This window comes from Toxorhynchites rutilus, chromosome 3 (genome assembly GCF_029784135.1).
Source record: "Toxorhynchites rutilus septentrionalis strain SRP chromosome 3, ASM2978413v1, whole genome shotgun sequence".
Taxonomy (NCBI): domain Eukaryota; kingdom Metazoa; phylum Arthropoda; class Insecta; order Diptera; family Culicidae; genus Toxorhynchites; species Toxorhynchites rutilus.
The window spans coordinates 79,929,175-79,948,571 of record NC_073746.1 but is presented as its reverse complement, the minus strand read 5'-3'; the positions used below and the strand labels follow the sequence as shown (position 1 = coordinate 79,948,571).

Here is a 19,397-nt window from a genome sequence, read left to right as displayed (position 1 = left end):
ACGGACGAGTGCAGCTGAACTGATTTGTGCTGGACGGAATAAATTAATATAACGAGAACGCTTGTAAGAAAAATAAAACAATATTATCATTTATGAGCAAAATGCATGTAACGCAAGGTTTATTTTGTTAATGGTTTAATGGCAATTTTGGGTTAGAAATTAAATTAGATTTTCGTAGTTTTAAAGGCAAAGCTATATATTTTCAATTTCATGTATTCTTTCATTTCCGCGTAATATTAATATACTTCCTGATTATCAGAAAAAAATCTGGGAAACCGGGGCGATTCATGAATTAGGTAACATAAAATCTCATAGTGAGGGCAAGTTAAGAAAACATTTTTTTCGTTGCTTTCAATCCATTGTTTGGCCTATTGCGCGTACGTGTTATCATGATGGTTTGTATTTTTTTCTCTGAATGAAATATGATCTTACATGAAACCTGTGTATTGTCCAAACAGAAAATCTGAAAAATTGCATATATTTTGTTCGCATTAAATTATTACATATAGTTTTGTCGGACGATAAACATATTTTCACATACAGTTTGCGACTTTTGAAGAAGGACTAAATTTCAAAAATATGAATTCCATACGTACACTATCCAATCCAACGATATCAATGAATGTCTATTGATGTTGGGTTGCAGCTAACATTCTATGTTGTTCTTAATACCGCTGAACGAAAGAGCCCATCTCCCATCTCTAGTTTCCGCTGCTTGCATCTAAATCGCTATGCCGATTTCCACAGGCTCCATGGTTTTGGAGTCTATGTTAGGGAAACATTCCGATTTGCAGAAACGCAAGCGAGTACAAAAGTACCCGCTGCTTGCATCTAATTTGCTATGCCAATTTCTCCTGGCTCCATGGTTTTGAAGTTTGTGTTAGGGAAACATCCATTCATTCCAGTGATCGTACCTCAATCGTTTCGCAATCATAACTGAGTGGATTTCCGAGCGGCACTCGCTTATATACCGATTGGTGTGATTTCAATAGATTTCAACATTCCGATTTGCAGAAACGCAAGCAAGTACAAAAGTACCCGCTGCTTGCATCTAATTTGCTATGCCAATTTCTCCTGGCTCCATGGTTTTGAAGTTTGTGTTAGGGAAACATCCATTCATTCCAGTGATCGTACCTCAATCGTTTCGCAATCATAACTGAGTGGATTTCCGAGCGGCACTCGCTTATATACCGATTGGTGTGATTTCAATAGCCTGTTTTGAAAGCAAGTTTAGGGCTATTGAAACAAGTTTTTGGATCAAGAAGTAACAAGCATATAACGCGTAGACATTTTATCTTTCGAATGAAGTGTTTATCCTACCATTTTGCTCAGTTCTTTATGAGCTATTAACGCTCAAAATCTCGTTCTCCGGCGTAACGCTTTCGTTTTCGAAACTTTGAACTTACACCCCAGTATAGAAATGAAAGACGTAGTCCTACGTCAAAACGACCACAATACGAGTAAAGGCATGCAAAAGTGATTATTCAGGTTGACAACCATCTGCCTCACGTTGCGAAATTCATTAAAACCGACGTGGAAAAACTCAAAAAAAGAAAGTTCTAGTCATATACTAATAAACTGAACATGCCAATGTCTATGTAGGTAAATGTTTGTAGCCATATGTAGTCATATTTTGTGAACTTTATAACCTGTTGCGAATCGAGGAAGTAATCGTGAGCAGGACACTGATTTCTGACAGCTTTATTTTTGATGAGCTTCTAAACTATAATTTAACATTGTATAATACTAATGTGGTTTAAGGTTAAGTACTGCTAATAACTTACAATTCAGTGGATATAGTAGATATGCTCCGAATTACTCCTCTCTATCTTATTAGCATCTATCGAATGCCGGTTATGGTTCTAACAATTAACAAAAGTGTTTCGCAAAGTCTTATCCCAGCATACCGTTTGAAAGATTGCTCTCGGAGTTGACGTGCTTTTACGAAATTTGTGTCGGCCTCCTCTGATCGAAAAGGATTTTTCGTCAAGGTTATTGTTTTCTCGGCTGCTGTGGCAACATTCTCCCCCCGGTGGAACACGGATTTGTATTCGGTTCCATCTACAACTGCCACATCTAGGAGCGCTAGCTTGGAGACAGGAGCATCTAATACACCGTTGGTGGTTTGAACAATCGCTTGGTCGATCGATCCTTTCGATCCTTGGCTGTCAACAATTTTAATACGCGTCCATCCGTTACGTCTTGAGTCTTCAACAATTAGAACAAGATCTCCATTTTCCAGGTTTTTTACTGAACTAAAACACTTGGTTGTCTTCGTTATAGTGAGTAAGTATTGGCAAACCCATCGGTTGAACGAGCCTGTATTCCTGATTCTGAGCCTGATACTCTTTAATTTTTCGTTAGATGTTCTCTCTCAATGTTAGGTCCTTCACCAGACGTCTCTCCAAACATTGCAGCCGTTTATATTCCATCGGGTAACTTTCAGGAAACTTGAATTTGTCAAACTTCCACAATAGTCCCGATTCGTACCGATCCTTCACGCGTGCAGTTGTCTGTTTCATGATTCACAAAGCCCGTTTATACGCTTCTGATGCTACGCTCGCTGGTAACTGATTTGACGCCAGTTTCTTCGTACGAAAAATATTTCTTGATTTCCTTGGTGAATTCCGACTCTCCCCCTTATTCGCAAACGTGGTAATTTCGTGATTAATATTCTGTGTTTCCTTGACCGTCCTATATACACCAGCCTAGCCGTGTTTTCGTCGCAGTCGTACTTCCTTCTGCTCCTTCCTAAACCTTGAGTGGAACGATCAGTCGCAAGTTGTCTACTCCTATTAAAAGCTACGGAATAGCGTTACGATAACTTCTAATCATCAGGCCCTTTATATGCTTGTGACACTTGATCAGTTTTCTATCGATGCTTTCTGCATTGGCAAAATCAACGATTCAATGATACTAACATTTCTCATCCTGAACAGTTTACTCTTCTCTGCGGCGAAGATTTCGAATTCAACACATTCGGAGTTCGGTTCTTTACGGGTGACATTACTAATCTACTTCAAACACAGGGGTTAAACACATCCTGTGATTCCCGATTCAGCCGTCAAACTTTTCGAGCCTTCCTCTAATAAAAACGCAAAACTTAAACAGGCTTCCACAATGTAGGGTTACAGGTAAAATGCGGAAAAATAGGAAAAGTGTAATGGATTTGGGGATATGGTGTTGCACGTTGTTAGGTTTTCCAAGCATTGTTGTCTCTCTAGATCGTAAATGAATGGAGAAGACGATGATGGCGTGCTTGACACCCATTAATTTCGCACCATTGAATATTACGGCATGCTCGGCGGCCATGTCGGAAAAGACATGTTCGGCACAATTTTAGATCTTGAAGCTTTTTCCAACGTTCGGTAACTGAAAGTGCTAGAAAAACCTTGCAATCTCTCACACAGTGACCTTCCCTTTGGCATATAGCACATTTGGTTGGTTTCGTCATTTCGTCTTCTGAAGTAGCAGGACTGCACTCGTTTACGGGATCATTTCCTGCAATCTCGGAATGCACAAGGTGCCTAGGTGCATCATGCATCTTCGAACGGTCTAACTTAGTGGCTGGCTCGTGAATTTGCACTGATGAGACACTACAAGCATCGTGTACAATCTCCTCCATGAAATCGCCAAACGTTCTCAAGTTCACAACATCCTGATGTCTGCGGTAACCCGCCCACTGCATTTTGTAATAAGTCGGAAGCTTAGTGACTAAGTCTTTTAACAATGTTGGATCCACCAAATGTTCCGGAAGTTCTGCAGCTATGATGTGATCGCAGAGAGCTTGGACCATCATTCCAAATTCGATTAGCGTTTCCAGCCGATCAGATCGTGGCGATGGTGCTGACTTGGTTTTATCGATAAGAGATTTGATTAGCAATTCCGCACGGCCATAACGCATTCTCAGCGCTTCGATTACTTGTGGAACTGACGCTGGTAAAATCAATCTGCTCCGCTCCGCTCCCATGCTGCACCCTTTAGGCAGCACTGAAGGCGAATCATGTTTTCGCCGTCACTGTAACCACAAGCTTCGGTAATGTACTTGAAGTTACTGATGAATGCTGGCCAATCCGCTGGATTCCCGGAAAATGTAGGCAATCCACGTGAGAGAGCTTGTCTAGCTGCCAATTGTTGTGGTGTTGGTTCTCGAATCAATATACCTCCTGAAGCTGGCGGTTGTACTGGACTCGGAATTCTTCGAATTTTTTCGCCATCAGATTCATGGTAATGGACTTCGAGTGGTTGACGAGATGTCTTTCCATGCGTACCTTGCGAGGCTTCGATTGGAACTTCCACTGAGGGTGGAAATATTCTGCGGGAATTCCGATTCTAGAGGGGGCTCCCCCCAGTTTCGAAGATGATCACGTTTACATACTGTAGTCAGACCGTTTGGTGGCTGAAGAGATACAATTTCCGGTGCGAGGTTCTGCTGCTGCCGAGCTGCGGGGTTTTCCATCTGCTTAAATGCGCGATTGTTTCGTCGATTAAGTGTGGTATTCTTCTGCGGCCTCGGTGCGCTGTATTTCGCGCCAGTTCTGCATTATTGTTGCAATAACGGATTGATGGAAAAGTTCCTCTCTAAGTTCAAAGGAATGTTCTTTAGAAACGGTGGGTTTCCTGTCTCATTCTCTATTGTTTCGGTTTTAGAATTAGCACCCTTGGAATGGTATGGATTACTTCAGACTTAACACCTGGTGATGGTGGCCCTAACTGCGTAGCGATATGTAATCTGCATAATTCTACTAGATTTTGTAATTCAGATATTTGCTGATTTAGAAGTTCCACCACGTTCACCGATTCACAGAAACAATCCTTTTTCGTATACTTCCTCGGATGAGTTTTGGGTGGCGAGTATACTCCCTGCACTCTTTTTCCCCATACTGCACCTCCATCACCTTGATCACTGACAACATCGGAAACAGCTTTGATTTCTGTTGTCGTCCCTTGCGGAGCTACCTCTTCCAAATGTGTATCGATTTGGGACCTCTCGACCCAATATGCTCCTTTCTGCACTCGTTCCACCGACTCGTTGCTGCTAGTTCGCGTTCGGATACTGCGAAGTTCATCTTCCTCTTCAAGCAAAGATTGCTCCAGTAACTGGTATTTAGCTGCCAAATATTGCTTTTCCAATTCCAGAGCCTTTCTACCTAGCTCGTGCTGCTCCGTAAGTCGCTGTAATTGGAGCTTGACTCTAGCCTTGCGGGTGGATGAGGTGGTTAACACTGAGACCGGGATTGCGGAGGCATTTCGCGCACGCCCAATCACGGTTCTCTACTAAACTGCTAACACCTGCACATGAGATGTGTCATATCCTGTTACACTTAGAGCAGCATACAAAATCATTGGCCGAAACCTGACGATCACAGCCCACGCAGGAATGGGAGATTTTGTAGTTCATTCCTTTGGAGGACTGCGAACGCTTATCCATGTTGAATTTTTTGAATAATGTTGCGAATCGAGGAAGTAATCGTGAGCAGGACACTGATTTCTGACAACTATATTTTTGATGATTTTCAAAACTATAATTTAGCATTGTATAATACTAATGTGGTTTAAGGTTAAGTACTGCTAATAACTTACAATTCAGTGGATATAGTAGATATGATCCGAATTACTCCTCTCTATCTTATTAGCATCTATCGAATGCCGGTTATGGTTCTAACAATTAACAAAAGTGTTTAGCAAGCATACCCAGCATATCGTTTGAAAGATTGCTCTCGGAGTTGACGTGCTTTTGCGAAATTTGTGTCGGCCTCCTCTGATCGAAAAGGATCTTTCGTCAAGGTTATTGTTTTCTCGGCTGCTGTGGCAACAATAACCCAAAGTCTCGTTTAACAAGAAGTACCAAATCTTGTATATAAAACAGAGGTTCGGCACGTATATACAATTCATCATCATCATCAAAGCGTATGGTCATATTTGAGCTGTCTTTATTTCCTTGTGTTTGCCTCCGCTCGAGTTAGAATGATAGAATGAATTGGAAAGTATTGAAGGAAAAAAGTGGAATTCGAAAAAATTGGTTACCCATATGCAAAATGGTTAAACATTTATAAAACATGTGCTAAATTTTGTGTATTATTTGTATCATTTTTTCTAGTTCATTTCATCGGAGATTTAAATTTTTCAAGAGAACACGAAGGAAAAACTTGATGGGGTTAACCAATTTTACATGGGGGTCTTCGTAGCCACATTGGTGGTGCGTTCGCTGAGTTCAAAACTCAGGGCCCTCAATTTACCATCTTTGTGTTGTTATACAATAACTACGTCCATGCAACAATCATCAGCGATGGAGATCGATCCACTGTCGAATGAAGATCGATTCATCCATACAACTGCTCTGCTCTGCTCAGTTGTGCTATTAATAACCCAATATAAACTGTCTCCGCTGTCCGGTCTGCTGAACAATGGAAGAACAGATAGAATATCATTACGCCTAAATGGTTACTACTGTGTAATTTCCTATAATGTTATGGAACAGAAAAAAAAAACTCTTACGCCTAAATGGCTACTACTGCTCTATAATTTACAATTCATAAAGCCATAAACATGTACATGAACACCATTAAAAAATCTGGCTCTGTTACAACTAAAATGCTAATGAGGCTAAATAAATAAACAAATGGGATAAAAAGAATAGAGGCTTCCTCAGAATGTCAATTCATAAAGTATTAATTTTCATTCATTCATTCTGTTCTGATAGATACTTATTTGATTTACACCATCATAGATATGGATTCTGTACCTTCGCGAATTGAGCAGTTCAACTGATGTCTTTTCTGATATGTCGATAAAATGACAAATTGGTTTGTTATTGTTACAGTTTATTCTTCATAATTTTTTTTAAATATATTTTCTCCTGTAGTTTGTGAAATATTTTCATAAACATAGCATCGAGTAAACAGAAGCGCCGTAAATTTTCAATCAAAACGCGCCATTTCTTATATACATGCACGAACTATTCCCATGTTGTTTGGAATCAAGAATGTGATATGCCAATATTGTTGTGCAAGTGCAAAGTCAAATTATTATTGACACAATAGCCAAAACTTTTGCGCTATTTATTTCACTGCCACTTTTCATCTGGAATTTAGATCATGCCTGCGAATTATAAATCCTAATGGACATTGTAATTTTTCTCTCGAATCGCCCGTCTGGAATCAGTTCAAAACCACAAATTAGTAAAGGAAAACGGGTTTTGAATCCTCAATATGCAATTTGAATACAAAATCAAATCCAGAGTCTTGAACATACATTCTATCTTGATCGTTTCAATCCAGTATCTTGATCTTGATCATGCGAATAAATCTAAATCTGGAATTTCACAACTCTAGCGTACGGAATCTATAATCTAAATATTGAGTTTAGAATACAGTCCCAAATCCGGATCTAAAGTCTATATCTGGAACATAGGGTGCGCAGTTTGGAATTTATGTTAGTATCTTAAACCTATTCCCGAACTGCGTTCTGAAATTAGGCTGGGATTTAAATACAGAATTCATGGTACTAAAACCTGAAATGTAGATTAGTGATATGAGTCTGGAGCCAGAAATCCTAAATCGTGAATCTTGAACACAAATACGGAATTTGAATCTTGTCGTTTGATTCAAGAAGTAAATATGTTCACTCTATCTAGTCTGTCGAATCTATTAACGGTTTCATAATATATATAAAAAAACTAATTCTTTCATTTAAGCTACGATAAGCTAAGGGGATAGAGATTCCTCCAGTGAGAGTAGTTCTAGATATTAAACCATTTGTTTGTGATACCCCCGTCAAACCGCACGGTGATTGTGAAACGAAAGGATGCGGGACGTAACCCGGGACGTAACCTTTTGTTGAGTTTCGCCACTCGCACCCTCCCATCCCTATCGTCCAGCTACCTCTGGTGAGGTCGCGTAGCCGATGCGAAACGGCGAACGCGTCGTGAATATTTGATATTGTTGAATGTGGTTGTAGAACACGGAACGGGGCATAAACGGGCCACCGTTGCAGTAACACACACGGAAATGTGGGGGTGAGCACCGGGGAAATATGCCGTGATTTAGGGGAATGCGATGGTGATTTAAATGTTGAAGTACGGCCATTATGACGGTTCAGATTCAGACGGGAAAAGTCGGAAATTTGTCAAGAAGCAAGCCCGGTGGCTCGGTCACAACACAGGCTGCGATAAACTTTCACATTCACGGAACTATCCATGAATATAATATGGGCTGTGTACAGGATAATGACGACGGATGGATGGCAATTCGATTAAAACCGGTAGCGAACTTTAGCTTTCTAATCTCACGGGAATGTAAGGTAACGAAAATTGTAAAGGTTGCCCTTTTGAATGGGTGACATGTATAGCACCCGATGGCCACTGAAAATTACAGGTGCTTTTATGATGCTTATTTCATAGCTTATAATAGGAATAACAATTTTTCGTGTGGTAACACTTCACAACCGAACAAAATTCCTTCTCGCGTCGAAGGTCGATGAATTCATCTTAAATTAAATGTCGGACCATTCCACGAAACCATTTAAACCGATTGGCGCTCCTAAAGAGCAGAACGAGCGGCATCCCTCCATATCCATTTACAAATGAGCATTTTTTTTCTGCTCTGTAATGCTCCCAGATGGGTGTCAGTTCAACGGGTCACGATCCGATCTCCGCTGGCATTCCTTTGTCTTTCGGGCGAGGCCTAACAGTACTGCACATGCCGGGTCCCCCCGCTGCCGTTCTCGAGAAATAAACAATTTTAAGTGGAATTTAAGTGCAACCTTAATACAAACTACAGCATCAACCTCTCTTTTTTTTCCAGAAATGAGACATGACTTTCCACGGCGACTGGCGATAAGAATGGGAGGTCGAGACGAAAGCGGTTGGAAACACGATTTCCGTGCTATCGAGCTGTTTTGTGGTTAATTCCGGAATGTGATCATGGTGTCGGGAAGGGGAGGCATCAGGAGAGCCAATTTTCGAAATTGCTGTAATACTTTGCATCAGGACCATCCCGTTCAATTTCTTGCCTAGCACTGGGTCATGAAACGAAACTGAGCGCAACATAATTTTATTAAAATTAAAACAAATAACGCCGACCGTTTTTTGCGTTAGGCAGGAGAAGGGCGTGGAGGTAAATCAACCTGACACTTTGTATCTTACCGAAGCACCTAAGTCAGCGGAGTAAAGTGTTATCCATTGGGAGCCTGTTTGGTGGGTACCTCTCAGGCAGAGTAATCCGGAAAATGTTGTACTTCTTGTGCACTCCATTTCCATCTACGTGCGGTATTTCCAGCAGTGAAAAAGGGTCTTGATAGAGCTAGAATCATTCAAAGCACATTACATCGTCGTAGGGCAAACGGTGTCACCGAAGAGTGGCTTTACTCTTAGCGAACAGGCCACGGTGAAGCAGAGCGCGTTGGACCAGGATGATTGCCAGGGAGAGCCAAAGGTTCATGTTCACATTCCCCCGGCTGGCGGCAAGTGTAGTTACGGCTATTCGACCTTTCATCTTGTTCGTTCGCTGGTTGGATTGTCGTGATGACGATGGTGGGTTTTGCTAGGAACTTCGACCTTTACGGGATGCTGGAAGTATTTCCTATACAGTAGAACCTCGATTATAATCGAGTGGATAATTATCCGCGAACGTTACCTCAGTTGTAACTATATAGGCTTTCCCGAAATTTATTAGTGAGTGGTAGGCTCTTACTCTTTTGTTTTGGTCATAGCATTTTCTGACCACTGATGCACACAAACTTACAGAAGAACAGATTTTTTTTCCCAGTTTCAAATTAACGTGGTTCCGAGGTATTCATCGTGCAGAAGAAAAAAAACGAATCTTAAGTGTGCACAGTGTCACCTACAAAATCCATCAGTGTCAACTCGGGACTTTTTTTATTTTTTTTTTTATCTTCGCTTATTTTTCGTCGGCCTATTTCCGCCACTTCAGTGCCAATCACCGACATCAGGGAGGCGACTCCACCTGTTCCTACCTATCAGACTCAACAACTCATGAGCCGGGCCAACTTCTTTTACTTCCCCTCCGAAGGAAGACGTAACCAGAGATAACTCGGGACTTAATAAAAATAATGGATTACCCTGAAAGTACTGTAACACGAGTGATTCCAAAGTACATGGAAATTCTCACAACTGTCCGTAAAGCTACCTCTTTGACCGTGTTACATTGCAAAATAAATTCATTCAATGTTTGGAAGGATTCCCAAGTTGATGATTATAACTAGTTGATCAGGCCCTAGTTCTTCCCGCCCAAAATAGATTTTTTATATGAATACTTTCGAACATTCACGTTTTCATACATACTGAACTTTCATGGGTTCAATCCCAGTCATTGACTGATCTATTTGTTTGGTTTTCAAGGCTAGAGGCGAATGAAATTTGTGATTTGAAACCTTTATAACAGAAAAAAAACAATCAATAAATTCGCGATGATGAATATACTGTGCCGACATCTACGTTGATGTGAAGCAATGGCCCTACAAAAGTGCGTTATACGCTAAGAAACAGTTACCGTTTTCGCTTAACATCTACGAAACACAAAGTCCGAAGTTCCGTCAACACGAAATTCAATTGGACAACGCCTTTCACGATGTAATTGTAGAACATATCTAGATTAAATTATCCGTTTCTTTCTTTCTTTCTTATTTTTCATATCATTTTTCTAAAGGCGGAGACGAACACAACAACATAAAGACAGCTCGAGTTTTGTGCTTAGCAACATATATGTCCATTCATTTTCAATTTTTTTTTGCCATCGGAACGAATATATACGAAAATATATGGTACTAGCTGACCTGTCAAACTGCGTCCCGCCCAAAATTGATTTTTTAATACATTTTCAAACATTCCCGTTTTCTCACTTTCTCGCAGAACTATTCATTGATTGATTTTCTAATTGACTATTTACAATATCCTTTTTACTATAAATTTCTCAATACTTTAGACGAAACTCGTCATCAGAACATGAAATTATTTTCAGATACAATTCTCGTTTAAGATTCTTCAATCACTTCCAAATAACACGTTTCTCCGTTACATGGAATACCTGCTTGATACGGATGACATAATAAAATGAGTACAGCTCAAATCGGACGATTCCTTCCTCGAGTTTTGCGCTAACCAACACATTTGGCGAACCATGTTGAGTGCGTTTTTTCACTTGAAAATCCTTTCGTACAAAAATCAATTTCGTTAGCGCAAATATCAAATGGGATACTAACGCTTATCACGATGTAATTGTAGAACGTATGGGAATTCAATTTAACGAATTTTTGAATTAACCTTCAGAATATTCCAAAAAAATTCAATTATCACCCCTTTCAGAGAACGTACATAGGTGATAGAAACATTTTTGGTACCCGAAAACCTCCATATGTCAAATTTGACTCCATTTGCTTGAATAGTTTTTGGGTCATCCGAGTTTCCAAGTCCATATGAATCAGACAGACAGAAATAACCATTTTAGTGATGCGGTGTCCAATCTAGTACGGCCTTCACATAAAACTTAAAATGCTTTTTTTCTCTCGAAACAAATGATTTTCAAGCCGGGGTATACGATAGTTCTGCTTTAAATTTAAACCGATTTAATCCAAATTGGATGTGGATGAATCTTTATACATCTCTCTATCGCATGAACCAAAAAAAAATTTCACTATTTAAAAAAAATAAAATGTCAGAAAATCAAGCTACTTAAACGTTCTGATTTTGAATATTTTTTCCCACTTATAATAATGAAATAATGGATAGCGAAAATATTCTTCATTTTATTTGTTCAGTGCTCGAAAAACCGTTCGAAATTTGTGCCTCTTCACTAGAGTACCCCCTTAAGTATATTTCTTTGAGGCTCTGAACATGGTCGATGTTTCGAAACTATCGAAGCATCTGAAGAAGGCAGTTTGGAAATTCTAAAATTGGATCTCAGCCTTGAGAAAGACTGTTGACTGCAAATCATAACTGACATTTTCACACTTTTGCCCGGTGCAATAAATTGCAAACGAATGTAGCTCAATTTGCGAAATTTCCTCATCTTTAATTTCAGTGCAAGCACCGCACTAAGCATGTACTCTGAACCAATTGATGTGAACGCGACCGATCCGTACAGCAGCAGACGAACAACTGATAGTATGCCGTCGCCAATGCATATTGAATTGTTCGCGTAGGACTATGCCTTTAAGCAGAAGGTGCCAAATAAAAAAAAAAGTCACAAGAGGGTTGTGTCCGAGACACGACCGCACAGTTGACGTAGGATTCCGTTAGGCTATCTGTTGATATTGGATATGTTTGAAGAATTACATCGTTAAACTCTTTGATAATTATTTAGTGGTCCCGAAAAGGGCCGTTTTGTTTGGTTGTTGGGTATTGTTTGTTCACTCCACCAGTATTTACCGAGTAATGATGACAGAAGGATGGTAAACAGTCGTTGGATGGTGCGTATCAGATGAAAGATACCGAAATGGAACGAGATATGATGAAAACCGCCCTCTGTGATCCTAGACGAGATGCATCCTGTGATATGTATGGATGAAATAAAAAAAAACTCACCAATGCAATAACTACCAACACCGTACACAATAATTAATTTTTCTCATCAGTAAAAACATGTTACTTTGATATAGAGAAAACCTATTTGAAATGGAAAAGGTAATTTTCTTATATAATTTTTACTTTTTGAGTATTTATGCAACCCAATGCGAAATTTAATTGGGCTAACAACACCTAACACTATATGTAGAGCAAATGGAAAATCATTTTTTCTAATATTCCTTTACTTTTCCAATTTTTCTCGCCGTATAAACTTTCCTTGGGTGAAAATAAACACAACAAAACATACAGCTTAGACCAAACGACCCGTTCTCGAGCGGGAACACATCTTGGTTTTTATTTATGAAAATTTAAATAAATAGTTTCATACATCAAGTGATTTTTAACACAGCTGCTACCATATACAATTTTACACTTACACTTGTACTAAATTTTTCACAATACATGATCGGTCATTGATATAAAATTTCACGAAGCAACCAACATTAAAGTTCCAAATTTAAATTTTATTTGCTAGAATTAATCGTATCATTTACCTTACTTGCAATACAAAAATGCCTCCGACATGCATATATTTGCAATGCCGATTTCCCCCAGGCAGCTTGGTTTTGATGTCTCTGTTAGGGAACACATTTCGGTGGGAGCAGAAGCAATGTATTTGCATGTATTTGCAATGCCGATTTCTCCCAGGCAGCTTGGTTTTGATGTCTCTGTCCCGCCGCATGTGTCGTAAATTTCGACCAATCGTAAGTGGGTATTTCCGTTATGATAGAGGTTGAGATTTTTCAATTGTTCGATAGTTAGTTTCATGACAAATATTGTTTTCTTCAATATAAAACAAATGTTATGGACTGCTGAAATCGATCGACGCATAAATTTCATCAATCCATTATGAAATTACTGAGCAATAAGCGTTTAAAATTGGACAATTTTCACGATGTACTCGATTTTAGATTTTCAATTTGTACCTCAATATGTTCCCGAAAGACGTAATCCTACGTCTAAACAGATAATGTTTTTATGAAATATTTTTAACGTCAATGGATGGGATATGCATCGGTTAGGTACTAAATATTTCCTGAAACGAATGAATCGAAAGATTGAAAGTCTCCAAATAAATAAAGAAGCACTATTTCGGAATCGACCGCTTTGGAAGGACTTCAACGCACCATTATCTGTGCAATGCGTACGCCGACACAACCGACACAAAGAGGGTATAAAAACAAATTATGTTCATTTAGTTTTCACGCGTTATACGATCAACTGCGAGAATAAACCAAAAACTAGATTTTGTTCATAATTTCAAATCCAAAGCGAATCTTGATGAAATTATACAAAGCGCTAGTTCTCATACCGTTTGGTAGAGAGTGCTTCTGTCTTCTTAAATCACACACATACACACATTCATGGTTTTATGCGTTGCCACAGAAGTTAATTGAAGCGTTTGTTGAATTGCAGTTTGTTTGTTGTTGAAGTATATATAACCTCCTATGACCGAGTGTGTAGAGTATGTGTCAACCAAGAAAAAGAATACTACGATGGCTGTTATAGCTATAAAACAAAATAGAAGAAAACCTGCACGGTACATACTTATTGAAGAATTAAATTGAGACTTATGGACAGCTTGTGTAGCACCACACGAACTTTCGGTCCTTTCAGGGGCTCCAAAACCTTTTACTTAAAAGTTAAATCTAAAATTTCAAGCCATTCTAGAATAATATCCATACTGATAAACAAACTATATGAATGAAATAACTTCGTAGTCCTTCGTCAACAATACGGTTGTGTTCTGGATACAACCCTTTTTTTAATTTTTATTTTGTTCATTCTTCTATTTTATTTCATTTTGTTGATTTTTATTAATAAAACATTTTATTTTTTTTATTTTAAAAATGACGACTGTAAAAAGATCGAAACGGTTCGAAAGTATTTTTAATGGAATTTTGTTTTTCAAGATATCCAAAAAATAGGGAAAAAATATATCTCAAAAAATGACGTACCCTAATATTCAAATTAAAAAAACGAGTATATTTTTTTAAAAAACAAATAAACGTCGAGTTATGGTCTTAATAAAAAAAAATTCTGTGAAACACAACAGCACAGCACTTCCAACGGCCTAGCATATGAAAACAACTCATAATAATTGATTCCTTTCTATTCCCACTAAATGCAGGACAAAACCTTCCTGGCCATTAATTCTGGTTTGCCCATCGTTAAATTAATAACTAAAATATTACTGAATAAGCCAAAAAAAACCAACGAAATATTTTGCTTGTGTGAAATGTTACCTCTCCAATGAGCATACATCTAAAACTGTTTTTTCACGATCATCGATACTACGGTCATCTACAGAAACATGGATTTCTTCACTTCCAGTATAGTATTAACAAGTTTAGAAGTTTACAAATCTTTGTTTTGATATTTTTCAAATGGTTATAGTCAGAGATGCCAAACTTCCTGATTTTTCAGGATTTTCAAGACTTTCTAGCACGATCCCTGATATCTGACAAACACTCAATTTAGCCTGATTCTTCAGAAATGATCCTGATTTTCCCTGTTTTTTGTACTTACTACTTTATTAGAATAAAAAATTATTCTTTAAAACTATAGTGGAATTCCTGACAAAGTTTTCCTTTTTGGAAATGAGAGCTCTCTGGTCCGTACATGTATACTGCTTACATTAAATTCAATTCTCCTGATACAAAGTTCTACAAAACTTTATTATCAAGATGTATGATCGTTGCAAATCGACTGAATGAGCTTTTCCAGAGTGAAAATCCCGAATTATTTTCAGTACTCAAGAGGCTTTTCACAATAAATAATTTCATGAAACCAGAATGTCTGACGAGTTTAAGAAATAATAACGAGATTAGGATTGATGACTAAAATTGTCTAGTATAACATGTATGCTTGAGTAGCCGCACAATTGCTGATGAAGGAATACGTTTCAGAGTGTAATATTACTCAAAAGAAACTTTTGCAATTCAAAGTTAATATAATAAGATTTTATATAACATTTGCAAGTCAGAATCAGCTTAAAATGGCGGAACAACACCGAAATTAAAAAAAAATTCAACAACTCATTCACTGCTGACATGCTTCCCTCATTTGAAAGATTCATTCCAAAGTATGAACGAAAAATTCAAAGACATTCAGAATATTGATTTCTCTGCAATTCCCTGTAGTAGTGCTGTTGATTTTTGAAGAAAAAATATAAACAATTAGAAGAACCCTGCAGAATTCTATAATGGAAAAATTCAACTCTATAGCAAACATAAAAAATGCGAAACATGTTCTGGAAGGATATAATTTTCTAGATTGTAGAGTAAAATAATAGGAATGTAGAATGTAGAATAAAATTGAATATATGTAAATTTGCATATAAAGAATGTGTTTTTGTTTTCCCAGAAATCGTCACAAACTTTTCGTACAACCCGATATCAGCTATTCTGATTTTTTGATGATTTTTATTTTCATTCTTTCTGATTTTTTAAAATTATAGTTGGCAACCCTGGTTATAGTCATTGATGTTTTCCTACCTCAGAAAATATTGTTTGATCCATTGTTATGAAAATCAAGCTTGACTCAAAATACCGCGTTGTGTGTCACGTGACATTCAGTTTTTTTTTTTTTTTTTTGGAAGATGTATATTCACGCATAGACGCGTCGTTTGCGTCATTGTAATATATTTTCACTACTAATGCGTCAGCCGAACGTTATAGCAAGCGTTGGCAGCGGATGCGAAATGACATAAAAGTTTCCAGCTTCACAGAAGTAGCGTCACCGAAACCACTAAAACGAATTTTTTGTTGTAGAATATACAGACGTGATTAATATAAACTTTCATTATTCCGTGTGCAAAAAACTCGTAGTTGTGTTACTTGAAGTGTTGTGGAGATCTGTTTCTCAAAGAAACAAAACACATACTTAACCCTCTACAACCCAACCCCGCCTTTAGAAGGGCCTCACGGATTTTCTTTTCAAATTATTCAGACATTATTCTCAATGCTCACCCCCACTAGAACGTCTTTAGAATATTTCCATCTATCACACATACACATTGGTTTTATGCTGGCAGCTTTCTGTTAGGAGTGTTTTATGTTAAAAGTCGGAAATTTGTGATAAAAGTGATAAAAGTAAAATAGGATTTTTTAGACAAATAAAAAATATGGGTCTTAGAGGGTTAAAAGTAATTTGCGAAATTTTCTAGTTTGTTTGTATTAGTTTGTTATTTTCGTACTAGTTTAGATTTTTTTGTCCCAATAATTCGTGGCGCACTTCATGTATACTTATTTTTTTTCGTTTGTAACCAAAACAGACAGTAAGTCTTATGTTACTGAAATATGATAAAATAAATAAATAAATAATTTAATCAATTTGAACCAATATTAAAGCCGTTAATAATTTATTGTGATTAAAGTACACTTGGGAATTCCGGTACCAGTCGTTTGGCCCGTTACGTCATTACTGAGAAACAGGTTCCGCAAACACTGTTCTTCCAAGAAACAGATGGTTAACAATGTTTCAGGGAAAAAGGCCGCCCACCATTTCATACAGCGGCGCAATTAGGAGAAAATTATAAACGTTTCATAATCGGGAAGCCATCCGTGCTACGTCGGTTTATCAGAATTCCGAGAAGTTTAAACAATGTTGGGGCATGATGTCCTTCTCCACTGTATAAACATGGCTGCTGACGCATGAACGTCAGAACCCGAAGTTTGGAGCGTGCATCCCACATTCATCCGAATTTATACCACGAACGAAAGCCTGAGAGTAAGACCACTAAAGGTTATGGTTGTTGCTAGAATTGTTCGTTATCACAAAAAGTGTTTAATTACTTCCACGAACACACCGATTACATTGCTGCACATAATGCTCATACCGCGTGCAAAGAGACGAGTGGAATTCTCCGTACATCACAAACTCTAGTACACATTCCGACAGCTCCTTTCCAGCGATATACGATATACTGTACAGGAATGGGAGGGGGTTGGTCACTTGCACTGAAAGGGGTTTCGGAATATTACGGCATCACATTCAGCATGCAAGCATGCCCATGGTGCTCTCTGTGTGGCGCCTACACGCGGACCGGGGGGAGGGGTGGGGGGCCTGTGCACACCCACGCCACCGAAACACACCAAAACACGTAACAAGGTCGAACTGGAAAAGGCGGGGGTTACTCCCATTCAGACTTTTCGCCGCCCCACACGCCACAAACCAACCGAGGTACACTATTCTTTAATTGGAGCGTAGAGAAATTTCTATTGCACTAGAACATCAGCAGCGTACCTCGGCACGAAGCAATTAATAGTACGCTCGCAGGATATATTGGACGAGAGACTTACGAGGTTTGCGCTATACTCTCGCTCTGTCTCGCTCTGTCTAGCTATATCGACTGAAAGGATTACCCTTCGGGATTGGGTTCAATGGAAAGCAAATGGTCCGACATGTGCAAAAGAATATGGAATATTGCATGTGTCCAGCAGGTTGACGGAAGCGTTTTGATGTGTGAGAAATGCACTTTTTTCAACTTCTACTTTACTGCCACCACCCACTGAATGAGAGCGATTTATGAAGCGCTCCACAACATTGGTACACATCGAGAATTCAAAGTTCATCAATGCACTTGTGAGGAAGAAAAAATGCAAATGAACAGGTGTACAAGCGTTCTAGAACGAAATTACAGAGGAAAACGATATCCTCCATAAAGTCAGAGACTTAACGATGGACGAAATCTTCGCTAGACCACGTCGCGTTTTTCCTCCCCAAAGTGCTCGTAGTATGTCACACAACCACTACCATCACTGCCGCACACCATGCGGAGGCTCCCCATCGTGCTCCCCTTTTCGTCAGACTTTATCGGAATTTTCGGTGCACGAGAACTTGCTCCTTGGCGGCCATATTTGTTTTCTCTCGTCCGTCGGAAAAACTGGTGGAAATTGGAAATAATTGCCCTGAAATCACCTAATTTCGATGCAATTTTGGTTGAATTAAAATTTCGTCGGCGGGCTTGATACCGAAGCGCTTCCCAAAAGGTGATCCTGGCATTAAATCGAATGGGGGCCATGCTGCGCCCATTTTCTTCTCACCACCCAGTCTATCATCGTACACCTTTTTTACCTGGACTAGACTTCAATCAGGGTTTATTAATCCATCGACTGCTTACTTTTTCTAACTCGTTGATTAATCCAATTGATATGAAACCACCAACTAGGCCATGACGGGCTGCTGCGCCCAACTGCTACCGAACTGGATTTTTTCCTATTTATCACTCTTGTCCTGATAGGATCACTTCACTGTCATACTAGTTTTTTCTCTTGATTTTTCGTTCTGCACAAGCAATTATCCCGTTATTCACTGAGGCTGCACTCGATCTTCACTCGCGAAGGTCGCATCCACCGATTGCACCACAATTTTGCTAGCTCGCATCCGAATTTCACCTGGAAAAACTAGAAAATGTCCAACAAACAACGAATCCTGCGACCACAGTTTGCAGCACACGTCCAGCTAATACAAGAACTTTTTTCCTTGCCTTGCTCTCACTGCTCACTAAAGTTGCTGCTGGCTAGCTGGCTGGATGGCATGTCGCCTCTACTAGGGGTTGTACTTCTTCTTCACCCATACACAAATCCATGGAAACAAATGCACACATACACCGTCGCTGTCTATCCGCTCTCGTGTGCTTTCGCGCCGTGGCTCGGCTCTCCGGGATCACCACCACCGACGGGAGGGAACGTTTTTCCGCCAACCACGGGAAAATTTGGTTCTGCCGTAAAATCGATAAAATCCACCCCTACGAACACATGCTCCGAATGGATGCCGTCTGCCGAATACATACGTAAGGGGACCGCTGGCT

General features: G+C 39.1%; 1 protein-coding gene across 2 annotated transcripts in view; it reads right to left on the bottom strand.

The window, feature by feature from the left end:
• The window catches only part of LOC129776273 (neural-cadherin-like), a 63,080-nt gene extending 43,961 nt beyond the window's left edge, over positions 1 to 19,119 (bottom strand). The window contains exon 1 of one of the 2 annotated variants that reach the window (XM_055781821.1): positions 18,662 to 19,119. The gene's annotated coding sequence lies outside the window, so the exon portion shown is untranslated. The remainder of the gene's footprint in view (positions 1 to 18,661) is intronic. The other variant, XM_055781820.1, reaches the window with a different exon arrangement.
• Positions 19,120 to 19,397: the final 278 nt, after the last annotated feature.